The 13,728-nt window shown below is 39.9% G+C and overlaps 1 protein-coding gene and 1 pseudogene across 30 annotated transcripts in view; both read left to right on the top strand.

Moving 5' to 3' along the window:
• Positions 1-13,728, top strand: part of LOC132891954 (protein NLRC5-like) — an 888,139-nt gene that overhangs the window by 692,985 nt on the left and 181,426 nt on the right. The window lies entirely within an intron of this gene.
• The window catches only part of LOC132892087 (uncharacterized), a 52,957-nt pseudogene continuing 42,222 nt past the window's right edge, over positions 2,994-13,728 (top strand).

The raw sequence follows: 13,728 nt of genomic DNA, 5'->3' as shown, positions 1-13,728 counted from the left end.
CTGAATATAACTTAGAAATTTAATAAATATATACAATCATATTTTATTGTATAGGATTAGTATATTTCATATATTTCAATGTCTTCTATAAAGGAATTGAGTAACGTAATAGATCATAATAATGGTATTATTACTACAGCTATGGTTGTGTTTAGTGAGAAGGAGGAAGCAATGTGCTTGTGAAACTGGACAGAAGAGCCTGTGGGACTGATGTGTTTGTGGGACTGATAATTATTTAACAAGGTCATTTCATTGGCAAGCCACAACAGGGGACAGGGATCCCAGCAGTAATTGAAAAAAATAGAGGAATGTAAGAAACTATCAGCAGGGGTCAAGGGCGCTGCAAGCCCCCTGAAGCTGTTGAGATTTTAACATTTAAAGATGCTATAGAACACATTTTTTTTACATAGATTTAACATAGAAAAGCAACAGAATTTAACAATAGTGTGTATCTATTTGATGCCATATTTTGTAATCAATGACATAAGTGGCAAAAAAAATTGTTATTTATAAAAATTAGATGAAAATGTAGCTTTGAAGAATATACTAACCCGGACACTGTTCCGCTATCTCTTTTATGGACGATATCTTTTTTCCACGACATATTCAGGGCTGTGAAATTGTAAATAAGAAATCCGAGGAAAAGGGGGGGGGGGGGGGTCTGGGGGGCACAGCCCCCTCAGCATAAGCCGGACACCAAGCCATTTTAGGTGTTATATGGTGCATCCATGAGCATTTCCTGCAAGTAAAAAATTGATCTCAACAAGTAAATATTTGACTAGTCTTGGTCTTCATTTTGCCATATAAAATACCTATCAACAGTTTTCTCTTTTAAAATGAAAGATCCATGTAAAACACCTTGAAATATCTAATAAGTGCCTATGTATTTTATCTCTTAATCAAAATAAAAGTAAAAAAAATGTGTAAATAACAATTTAAAGAAATGTTAATAAAAGAAAACTTTTAGGCCTTTCAAAATGACTGTGAAAAATCATGCTCAATATTTAAGTGAGAGATACCTGTTGTCTTCCAAATTACACTTAATTCTTGTATTATGTCCTGGCTTTTTCCAAGAATCTGTCAAAATGTCTCTTGTCTACAGAGCAAAAGTTTAAAAAAAAAAACCTAATGTTTACATTATTTACATCTTTTCTTTTACTTCTGGCTCCTTCTATTCCTCTTTGCATCACTCCCAGCTATTTCTTTCAATTCATCTTTCAGTAAGGCTATTAGTTATTAGTTCTATAGTATTTGCATTCCTCTATTAAAGCTATTTACAAAATTTTCATAGTCTGTCAAACAGCATCTAATGAAAGTCTTTTAATTTTCTTTTCTTTAACACCATCTCTTTCAGTTTTGCAAACTTGTTCTTTTTCATCTTTTCTTTCAGTCTGTCTGTGTGTTCTTTTCTATCCCTCTTTGCATCTCTCTCAAACACCTCCTTAGCTTTCCTTTTTGATGGCATCTTAACTATGTCTGATCTTGCAGCCCAAAATATGTTCAAAACCCACCAAAATGCACTTGAAACCACCCAATCTGGCAACACTGCTCCTGAGTCGCAGTCAAGACGTGTTCCACGCTCAGCTGGCATAAAACTCCGTGAGTCCGGCTGAGCCACCGGTCTCGTGCAAGGCAATTAAAACCTATGATTAAAACTGACTAGACACCCCCCCCCCCCCCATGATTTTTAATGCAAAAATAGATGTTTTGTGAACATGATATTTTTCGCGACAGAATCCGCGGAAATTTCACAGCCCTGCATATTGAATTAAGTTCAACGCATTAGAAACAAAAGCATGAACGGAGTTAAAACACATTTTCTAGCAAATGGGCGCAGCCATATTGTTTTCTCGTTCTATCGCGTACAGTCTCGCGGTATTTACATCAATTTAACTTCCGAGTGTTCCCGAATGTCAACGAGAACAAACGAAGCTGACAAAAACAATGCTAAACAAGCAAACCAAATCAGAACGTATTCTGCTGGTCATTTTACTTAAACATATTTTTAACGGATATACAAGAGATTTAAAAAAAAAAAAAAAAACACCACCACTTTGGCTAGAAAAATAGCGGAATTCCGCTAAATAGCGGACGTCTGAGATCCCTGAGGGGAGCCAAGTGGTTGAGGCCCAGGTCCAGCAACTCACTGAAGCCCTTGTCCAAATCTTGACCCAACATGTCACACCTACAACTTCATCCCCAACTCCAGTGGCATAAGTTGTTCCCCTCATTCCACAGCCTGACAAGTTCACAGGAGACCCTTCCAGTGTAGAGGATTTCTACTTCAGCGCTTCCTCTATATGGCCGATCAGGAGGGCACCTCCAACCAGTCCATAATCGCCCAGTTCCTGGGTTTGCTCACTGGCAAAGCCCTCAAGTGGTCTACAGCTGTATGGGAGAGAGGTGGCAAATCGATCTCTTCCTGCAACCGCTTCATCACAATGTTCAGTAGAGTGTTTGACAATGCCCCTGAGGGAAAGGAGATCGGAGAACAGCTACTGGCAGCTAAACAAGGAGGGAGACGAGTGGTGGAATATACCCTCGAGTTCTGAATGTTGGCTGTGGGGGTGGAGGGAATGAGGCTGCATTTTGCCAGGGCCTCAGTGTGGAAGTACGCACCGAGATGACATGTCAGGATGATGAATAATAATATGATGTCATAATGTGATAATCAGGATAAAATGTGAAATCTTTCTCAGCCGCTTTCTTTTGTCTTTTCACAAACAGTTTTTATGTGAGATTATTATTATTATTATTATTATTATTATTATTATTATTATTATTAATGACCACACTTTTATTCCATTTCTTGGTAATTAAAGTGGACTGGACTTGCAGTGTAACTTCAGAACAACAAAACATCAAGAGTCTCCCTGAACGAGTAAACATTTCAATTTCACTGTTTGCTTTTTCCATTTAAAATTCATCTCAAAGAGCCGAATCAAAGAGTCGATTCATTTCCTGAACGACACATCACTCGGAGTGAATCTCTTTCAGCTGAGACGCCGTTTTGTTGCTGTTGGGAGAAAATAATAATAAAAACTCCAACTCCAGGCAGAACCGGTAAGATTAATGAAACCCATCATGGAGTGCTGAGTAAAAGTAAGTGATGTGTTGGAGAGAAATGTGGTTGTATTTGACTGAGCTCGTGTAAAAACAGCAGTAAAACTGCGGAGGTTTCACTAAAGTTGTTTAGACTGGTCTATGGGTTAAGATTGGTCTTAAGTTTCTTTATAGAGCAGGAGCCGGTTTCACTAAGATAGACTATGACTATAACTTAGACAGAGGGTATAGTCGGACTTAGCATAGACGTCTAACAAAAACTGTTGCACAAAGCAGTTAAGACTCTATCTTAAGTCGTACTATGCCGCAAAGGATTGTTGGTAATTTAAGACTCTTTTCAAAAAAAAAAAAAATTGCGGACAGCAACCGGTCAGTGCCATTCACGCACTCAGAGAATTTAGCCATTCTTGAAGAATTTAATTCCTACAAAGGGGTTTTGTTGGGGAAATTCAATGAGGAGTGTACCAACAAAAAGAAACATGAGGTGTGGAAAAAAAATCACCGATGCGGTGAACAGCGTTAACCCCGCTGCGGTACGAGACGCGTCAGCTGTGCAGAAGAGGTTTAAAAATATGGTGCCAGAAGCAAAAAAGGAAATATACAAGCGGAAAACGGGACCCCCAACAGGAGGAGGGAAAGCGAAGAAACTAAAAGTCACCACCGAAATGGTGATAGAGATCTACGGAGGCGAGTCGCCGTTATTATCTACATCACTCCTCCATCTGCGCGAGTCTCTTCAATTTAAGTTGCAGTCTTTCCTTTTGGAGCGACTGCAACTTAAATTGAAGAGACTCGCGCAGATGGAGGAGTGATGTAGTAGTGTGTGTGTGTGTGTGTGTGTGTGTGCGTGTGTGTATGAGAGAGATAAGTGATGAGTGGTGATGTAATTATATGCATAAATGAATTGATATATTTATATATATTTATAAGTAATAAAATGAATAAGCTGGCATTACACTGTTTGTTCTTTATTGAATACTTTATAGTTAGATTATAATAGCCTAAATTTGTGTATTACACACTTGCACTTCACTGCCTTAACATTTCAAGCTTTCTTGTAGTTATTGACATTGATGGCACTTATGGCTTGACTGTTTGGTTTTTTTTTAATTCAATTTTATTCATTTAAGAAAGTATGTCCAGTAATAATAGTAACAATAGTAATAATAATAACAATAGTAATAATAACAAGAACACAATAACAAGAACACAATAACAACACTATAATAATAACACATACACACACACACACACACACACACTGATTCACACACTATTTCAGTTATTACCATGGTGATATAGCCCTTAGACCCATATTAGACTGGGGGGAGGGTGTCTTACTTTTTAAGACTAAAATTAGACTTAAAAAATTAGTCTTAACTTTTGTGAAACTGTCTTACTTGCATTAGACTGATCTATAAAGAAACTTAAGACCAATCTTAACCCATAGACCAGTCTAAACTACTTTAGTGAAACCGGCTGCAGTCTAATGCAAGTAAGACAGTTTCACAAAAGTTAAGACTAATTTTTTAAGTCTAATTTTAGGCTTAAAAAGTAAGACACCCTTCCCCCAGTCTAATATGGGTCTAAGGTAGACCCCGAAGCCGTTTGTTTTCAGGATAATGGCTGGCTGATGAAATTATTGGCTGGCTAGCTGACTCAGCCAAAACCTTAATGGCTGCTGCAGCCACCAAAATGTTTATGGCTACAAATGGCTGATACTGTTTCTTCACGCCTATGGTCTACGTTCAATTGATTATAAGATGCAGTGTACTGGTTACACAGATACATAGGCTATTTCCACAACACAGTTTGGTTAAAAAACTGATTGTACTACAACAAATGGTGTATTTATGATAGCATTTATTGATTATAAGTTATTTATTTATTACATTTATTTATTATAAGTACTTAGATGTATTATTATTATATATCTCTCTCTCTCTCTCTCACACACACACACACATACATACACACACACGGGTCATTTAACGTGAAATCATATTTACCACAGGTCCCCTGGTCTCTTACTTCATTGTAAATATAAATCTAGCAAGATTGTAGTTCAATGCTAATAATAAGCTAATCTGGATTGTTCGAGGAAGGCATCTAGCTATCTACTCTCACTAGCAATGACCAGTGAAGGACTGGCAGCTATCTTACTATGATGAAAGTAGAGTGGTGGAGTACTTTTTTTTTTTATCAATCTCGAAGTATGTGAAACAAACAAACAAAAAAAATACCTTTACACTTTCGCTCAGCAGCGGCAAAGAATGCAGCCATCTCGTCGATATCGGAGTCGATTGATGCTCTGGGTGGGTTCCCGGGTTCCCCAGTGTATCGTGGTAACGGTGTGAGGGGCGGGAAGCCAGACAGGTAGTCACAACGGCAAGCTTGTGGTGGCTCTCTGTGCTGTGATATCAGTTCTAAATCTCTACAGTGTATGCCTATACGTCTCTATTGTGTAACTACTAGTGTGTACAGTTGATCATGTTTGTGTCACTTTTCTTGTAGCTCATGATGTGGATAAACCCATTATTTGATGTACACAATTCTTAGTGGCTCAGCCAAATTTTATTAGATAGCGGCTCAAATTGGCTTACAAAATTATTGGCTGGCGGCGGCTCAAATTCTAAATGGCGGTTTTAGCGGCGTCTGGCGGCGGCTTCGGGGTCTAGTCTAAGGGCTATAAAATTTAATTTAAAAAAAAAAGTCAAGCCATAAGTGCCATCAATGTCAATAACTACAAGAAAGCTTGAAATGTTAAGGCAGTGAAGTGCAAGTATGTAATACACAAATTTAGGCTATTATAATCTAACTATAAAGTATTCAATAAAGAACAAACAGTGTAATGCCAGCTTATTCATTTTATTACTTATAAACAGGGCTTTGAACCGGTTCAAGGAACGAAAACGAAAACCGGGAACTTTTTCTATTTCACATGGAACAGAAACGAAACCAGAAACTTTATTATTTTTTATGTTCCGGAACAGAAACGCTTATTAAAAATAATGGTAACCGGTTAATACCGGTTTTTATTTAGTTCCTCAAAGTTTCTGTAGCCTACAAATAAAAGTCATTCTTCTCCTGCGCAAGTTTCTATGACCCGCTGGGGTTCACTTCCTGTGTGACGTTCGCTGATCGAATGGAGAGAGCGGGAAGGTGGACTGCTAGTGAGTAAGTGCATTACTGAGTGTCTGAGCAAAGAAGAGCCTAAACGATGCAACCTCCCTATTGGCTGTTTGTAAAAATTTATCAGTTGTTGCCCTTCCCACGGGAATCATCGCGGGCTCGAGAGACGAGACCTGACGAGTTAGTTCGTTGGTAGCAGAACAAAATGTCTGGACACAAATCGGGTTTTCAGAAAAGGAAAGAAAATAAACGGAGGGTCGAAAATACAAAAAAGGAGGCAGAAAATACAAAACGAGTTTTAAGGTTGGACAAATGGTTACTAACTTTTTAAGACAGCCCGCCATGGCTGCAGGCTTTCAGTTGGGTCATTGAATGGTTACTTTTCTGAGGCAGCCCGCCGTGGCTGCCTGCAGGCTTATTTATTATAGTCCATTTATTTAAAATAGTTTATATAAAATGTTTATAGTTATGTGATGGTTGTCCTGATTTAGACTGTTTTTTTTTTTTTTTTTTTGGGGGGGGGGGGGTTGCGCGATGTTGCACCCCGGTCCAGATTAGGGCAGAACCGGCCCTGGCTACATTTCAGGTGTAGTTTGTTTCATGTATGTATGTACTTGCATAGATGTGTACTTGGTCTTCCAATATGGCGCCTAACAAAATCTTGCGGCGTGGTGACGTCATGCGGTAGCCCTCTATAGGGCCTGACTAGCCTTTGGTAACACACTAAACGAATTAGCTTTCATTTTTGGCACTTTTTCTGTTTGTGTAGATGGGAAGACATACTGAGAATCCAAATCGCCAACATTTGAAATAATAATTGTTTTGAATTATTTCTTGTCTTATTTAATGAAGGTTGTAATAGAATTAGCCTACATTTGGCTTAAGCTGGATGAGACAGAGACATAATTTTATAGCCATTTGTTAAACAGCTGACAGGGAACGTAATTAACCGTTCCAGGAACGAAATTTTTTTGTTCTAACCGGTTCGGGATCGTCTATTTAATGGTGGAACCCAAAACCGGAAACGTTAAAATTCCGTTTCTGTTCGGAACGAACCAATAGGAAAAAAATTCTGGTTCAAAGCCCTGCTTATAAATAATATAAATATATCAATTCATTTATGCATATAATTACATCACCACTCATCACTTATCTCTCTCTCTCATACACACACACATTACTACATCACTCCTCCATCTGCGCGAGTCTCTTCAATTTAAGTTGCAGTCTTTCCTTTTGGTAGGCTCTTCGTGTAGTGTCACATCCGCGCAGGTACTGGGTGATGACAACTCCGAGGGTGAAGGAGCCTCAGCTTCAACGTTGCTAGCAACGTTGCTAAGGGAGTTGCTGCTGGGTCTGGCGAAGTTGGTTACTCCGCTCTCCTTTCACTCCCCAGAATAAGGGCGACTCGTCGCCATAAATGTTGATGACCATTTCGGTGGTTACTTTTAGTTTCTTCAAACCCCCTCCTCCAGTGGGGGTGTTTTTACGCACGGCAGCAACATCTCTTGTCGCAGATGGATTAACGCTATTCACAGACGACGTTATTTTTTCCCACACTTCATGTTTTTTCTTATTGCTACATTCTTCGCTGAATTTGCCTAATAAAATGTCTTTGTAGGAATTAAATTCCTCTAATATAGCCAGATTTTCCGAGTTGCTACACGGCACTGAACGACCACTGTCCGCCATTTTTTTTGTTTTGAAAAGAGTCTTAAAATACCCACAACCCTTTGCAGCATAGTACGACTTAAGATAGTCGGAGTCTTAACTGCTTTGTGCAACAGTATTTGTTAGACGTCTATGCTAAGCCCGACTATACCCGCTGTCTAAGTTAAAGTCATAGTCTAACTTAGTGAAACCGGCTGGTGGTGTTTAATGGCTAAATACAGGTGCAATAAGGAGTGTCGTTAGGCTGCTTTCTTCCCTCTGCATGTTTTTCAGACACATGTTGTTTTCACTGTGTCTGTTGTGTAAATTCCAACATTTCCATTTAAAGGGACTGACTGCAAAGGCATCTGAAATTTTATGTATTTTATATATATATATATATATATATATATATATATATATATATATATATATATATATATATATATATATAGTGTGTGTGTATGTATGTATGTATGTGTGAATGGAATTTTCCTATGTCTCCCAAGAATAGTATCATGCGGAAGAGATTTGATAATTTTGATGTGCTTAAGGTTGTTTTTTTCCTCATGACAAAGAGTTTTGCTGAACTGTGGTGTGATTGGTTCGACCTGTCTGGGTTTAGAAAACCTGTGTGGACATGGAGTTACTCAGGATTACACTCATTGAGAGGAATGCAGATCTAACCAGTGAACATTATAGTTATAGGGACTGTATGTATAAAGACAGTATTCAGATCTTTACAGATGGAGCAAAGGATTTGCAAACAGATGCCACAGGTTCTGCAGTTGCTGTGTCCAGTTAGCAGGTGGAAATTAGTCCGAGAGCTTCTGATGGTTTGAGTGTATGTACGGTGAAATCGTTTGCCATAATGTTGGCATTAGAATGGACTGAACACGTAAACTGCAGAAATATATTAATCTGTAATGATTCCGTGTCAGCACTTAGGAGCATGAAGACAGCTTCAGCTAGAAATCAAGATCTGCTTTATAAAATCTTGTTTACCAATTCAAGAATGGTTAATCAGGGGAAAATATCACATTAATTTGGGTCCCAGCACATTCAGGCATCCAGGGGAACGAGAGAGTGGACAAACTCACAAAAGAAGCAGTCAAAAAAGAAACTGTTGAAGTGACCATCAAATTCTCAAAATCAGAGGGAAAAGCATAGTGTGGAGAAAGGGAAATCAACAGTGGCAATAGTTATAGGATAATGGGGAAAAAAGGGAGACATTTGCACTCAATCCAAAACAAATGGCCCTTTTCCACTACCCTTTTTCAGCTCACTTCAGCTCGCTTCAGCTCACTTCAGCCCGACACGGCTCGCGTTTCGACTACCAAAAACCAGCACGACTCAGCTCGCTTCAGCCCTGCTTAGCCCCTAAAACTCGCACTGTTTTGGAGTGGGGCTGAAGCGAGCCAAACCGTGCCGAGTGAGGCTGGGGGCGTGAGCAGACACTCCCCTGTGCACTGATTGGTGAGGAGGAGTGTCCTCACATGCTCACACACGCCCCGCGAGCGCGCTGGGATCTGTAAACACCACAAACCCGGAAGAAGAAGAATTACGAATTACGAGAATTTCTGAAGCCTTATGCGCCTCGCCTCATCTATACGCTCTTGCCAGTATCTGTCCGCGTTGTCGGTGACAACAAGCCACAGCACCAAGACCAGCAACACTAACGACTCCATGTCCTCCATGTTTATTGTTTACTATTCGGGTCGTGAGACTACCGCTTAAAAGCTCACTGATGTCACTGTTTGCGCTGCTTAACGACATCACCTGACGTCCACCCACTTTCGCTAACTCCACCCAATGTGTCCACCCACTTCCAGCCAGCACGGTTCAGCGCGGTTGTAGTCGAAATGCAACTCCAACAGCCCCGCTCAGCTCGACTCAGCACGGCACGGCTCAGCCGCGTTGGTAGTGGAAAAGCGGCAAAAGTATGTTCAGAAGATCAAACCAGAAAGAGCAAATGTTTATTTACTTTTTATGACTGGTTCTTTTTGCACATACAGTGAGCTCATGCATTCAGTGTGACCGATAAACTCTCGTGGAGTTGTGACCGTCAGCCAGTTCAGACTTTAAACCAACTTTTGATATTGGGGTCATTCCATGTCAATTCACACAAATGCCCAAAACCTCCCCAGTGACACCTCTTCAATTTGCCTTATTTTTATTTTCTTAGTGCCTTATGATGTCAAATGAAAGAATCCAAAATTTTAGCTTCCTAGCTCGAACGTTTTTTGAGTTATGGCCCTTCAAAGTTTGGGTGCCACGCCCACTTTTGGGGTCCGGGAATTGCACACTTAATTTGCAAGCATTTTTGGAGGCCCATATTTTTTGTTCTAAGGGGGATATAGACCTGTAAATTGCTATATCTATGTATTCTGGCCCTGTCTATCAGATTTTGCACCTAAAAATAGCATAGGTTTACTAACTTTATAGATATTAACCCCTTAAAAGTGGATTTTTTTAATGACAATTTTTTTTTTTACATTTTGGGGGTCTATATCTTGGAAAGTTTTTATGTTGATGGCGTTTCAACTGATTTATCATCATATTTGGGAACTCTACTGTGTACTTAGAGAGTTTCAGGGCACTCAGAGCTTTGGTGGGGGTACAGGAGGGCCCCAAATATGGCTTCGGGACAAAATTACCATTTGGTACGTCCTACTTCAGGCCATTAGTTGGCCATGTGGGCACATGATGACTGGAATGAGCCTTTAACCCTATCAACAGACACCTTTTATCAAACTTTTAAGCCAATAAAAACTTTGATTATCCAACTCTTTCCATATAAACTAAGCATTTGTATATGGTACTGTTTTTGCATATTTTCTGAAAAATCCTAAGTTCGGAAAGTAGGTCAACTATTGTTTTGACTGCCTATTCATGTTTAAGGTAGTAAAAGCACGCCCATATAGTGATTTTAATCTATGGGAAGATTATTTATACCCAATACCCCATTAGTTATATTGACAATTACAAGGGATAAACCCTTTCCCGGCTGTTTCACGATGCTGTTTTTTTTTTACATTTGACACCTTTCCCTGTATCCAACCAAACTCTGACCACTATACACTTAATAGTTAAATGCATCTTTCAAACAGGAAAGGGAAAGATGCAAACAAGGGGATGATCCCAAGAAAAACATCCTAGTTGCTTTACTACATTTGTTCTGACATCCGATCTGGAAGTTAAACCTAGACTCATCAGGTTTTTTTTTTTCAAGAAAAGGGGAAGGAGCCCCTCGCCACTCATGTGGGGAAAATTAGCATATCAATTAGTAAAAAGAGGAAATTTATATATATATATATATATATATATATATATATATATATATATATATATATATATATATATATATTATATCCTTCTCACCCCCGGCGGGGGGGTGGTATCCATGTCATCCTCAAGCTCGGGTCCTCTACCAGAGGCCTGGGAGTTTGAGGGTTCTGCACAGTATCTTCAATGTTCCTAGGACTGCGCTCTTCTGGACTGAGGCTTCAGATGTTGTTCCTGGGATTTGCTGGAGCCACTCTCCCAGTTTGGGGGTTACTGCCCCAAGTGCCCCCACTACCACAGGGACCACACAACCCTTGACCTTCCACATCCGTTCCAGCTGCTCTTTCAACCCTTGATACTTCTCAGGTTTCTCATGTTCCTTCTTCCTGATGTTGGCGTCAGCTGGGATCGCCACATCTATCACCACCACCCTCTTCTGCTCTTTGTCCACCACCACTATGTCTGGTTGGTTAGCCAGGATCTGTTTGTCAGTCTGGAAGCTGAAGTCCCACAGAACCTTGGCCCTGTTGTTCTCAGCCACTTTCTGTGGTATGGCCCATTGGGACTTGGGTACTTCTATTCCATACTGGTTGCAGATGTTCCTGTATACTATCCCAGCCACTTGGTTGTGCCTCTCCATGTACGCTGATCCAGCTAGCATCTTACACCCTGCTACTATGTGCTGGACTGTTTCAGGGGTTTCTTTGCACAGTCTGCATCTTGGGTCTGATCTACTCTGGTAGATCCCAGCCTCTATGGCTCTTGTGCTTATGGCCTGTTCTTGTGCTGCCATGATTAGTGCCTCTGTGCTGTCTGTCAGTCCTGCATTATCCAGCCACTGGTAGGATTTCTTGATATCAGCCACTTCCTCTATCTGACGGTGGTACATGCCATGTAGGGGTTTGTCTCTCCAGGTTGTCTGTTCCTCCTCCTCCTCTGCACTCTCATCATGGTTCTGCTGCCTGAGACATTCACTTAGCAGTTCATCCTTTGGGGCCATCTTTCTGATGTATTCTCGGATTTTCGATGTTTCATCCTGGACCGTGGTCTTGATGCTCACTAGCCCTCGGCCTCCCTCTTTCCGCTTAGTGTATAGTCTCAGGGTGCTGGACTTGGAGTGGAACCCTCCATGCATGGTGAGAAGCTTTCTAGTCTTGATATCTGTGGCTTCTATCTCCTCCTTTGGCCAGTTTATGATACCAGCGTGGTATCTGATGACTGGTAGTGCGTACATGTTGATGGCTCGGACCTTGTTCTTACCATTCAGCTGACTTTTCAGGACCTGCCTTACTCTCTGGACGTATTTGGCTGTGATTGACTTCCTTGTGGCCTCTTCATGGTTTCCATTAGCCTGTGGGATGCCAAGGTACTTGTAGCTGTCTTGGATATCACCTATGTTGCCCTCTGGTAGGTCAGTCCCCTCAGTCCGGATCATCTTGCCTCTCTTTGAGACCATCCGGCCACACTTGTCCAATCCGAATGACATCCCTATGTCATCGCTGTAGATCCGGGTGGTGTGGATCAGCGAGTCTATTTCTCACTCGTTCCTGGCATACATATATATATAATTTTATTATAATCATTATAAACATGAAGGGGGCATGGGTATTCATGAGGAACTCTATATATTTTTGATACATACCTTTCTTCTATACAATTGTTTTTAAAGTATTGATCATAAAGACATCTAAATGTTAACAGTTTTATGCTATGTGTTCATTACTTACAATTATTGGTTGTTTCAATATCAAAGTCTTGAGCATATGGCTCAAACCCACTGGTATTTTCATGAACAGTTAGCATTAAAAAAATCAAAGAGATATCTGTAAACAAATGTTTCATTTTTGTAACAATTATTTTGTATACAAAGTAAAATTAATTTGTAACAAACTGTGATATCACACAAAGGCTCCCAAGCTGAGTATTTGCTTGCTTATAAATATCTAAACTGAATTCACAGAGAAAAGAGGATTGTTTCAATAAGGTCATTGTCGGGAGGGGAAGACACCAATATTCGGTGTCAGTTTGTTAACCAAAAAATCCCCTGCTCATGGAAGATGGAACAAAGTACTTGCAAGATTGGTTTGTCACTAAATGATGACTGCCATAAAGTTGTATATTCTAGGCTGGGTGCCATTTCAAGACGTTATATGTCGTGTAAATGCGCCAGAGATTCAAGGTCGTAGTGCTCGGCATTATAAACTTGTTGCGGTTGATGTAGAAAGAATTGAGATGCTTCTTCCAAAGTACATTCATGCTTAACTGTCAGTGTCAGTCAGCAAGCCTGGTTATGGTTTTATATTGAATTGAATCGTTTTGTATTGTGCCTACATGTATTTTACAGCAGTAAATGGCGTCCATGCCTCATTAAAATTGTCTGATCTGATCACATGACTAATTTATTCTTAAGTAAGTGTAGTTTAAGTTACGTGTGTGTGTACAGTGTGCAAAGGGTTAATAAATGTAAACTGTCAGTTTATATATTCAAATATATGTGTTCAGTGATATTATCCTTGTTTTAATCTTACTATTTTATAATTTGAATGTGTTTTAGTACCTTTTGATTTGAAGTGGCAGTTAAAACAATAGCTGACCTGG

Source organism: Neoarius graeffei, chromosome 1, assembly GCF_027579695.1.
Source record: "Neoarius graeffei isolate fNeoGra1 chromosome 1, fNeoGra1.pri, whole genome shotgun sequence".
In the NCBI taxonomy this organism is placed as follows: Eukaryota; Metazoa; Chordata; class Actinopteri; order Siluriformes; family Ariidae; genus Neoarius; species Neoarius graeffei.
This window is presented reverse-complemented; position numbering and strand designations above follow the sequence as displayed.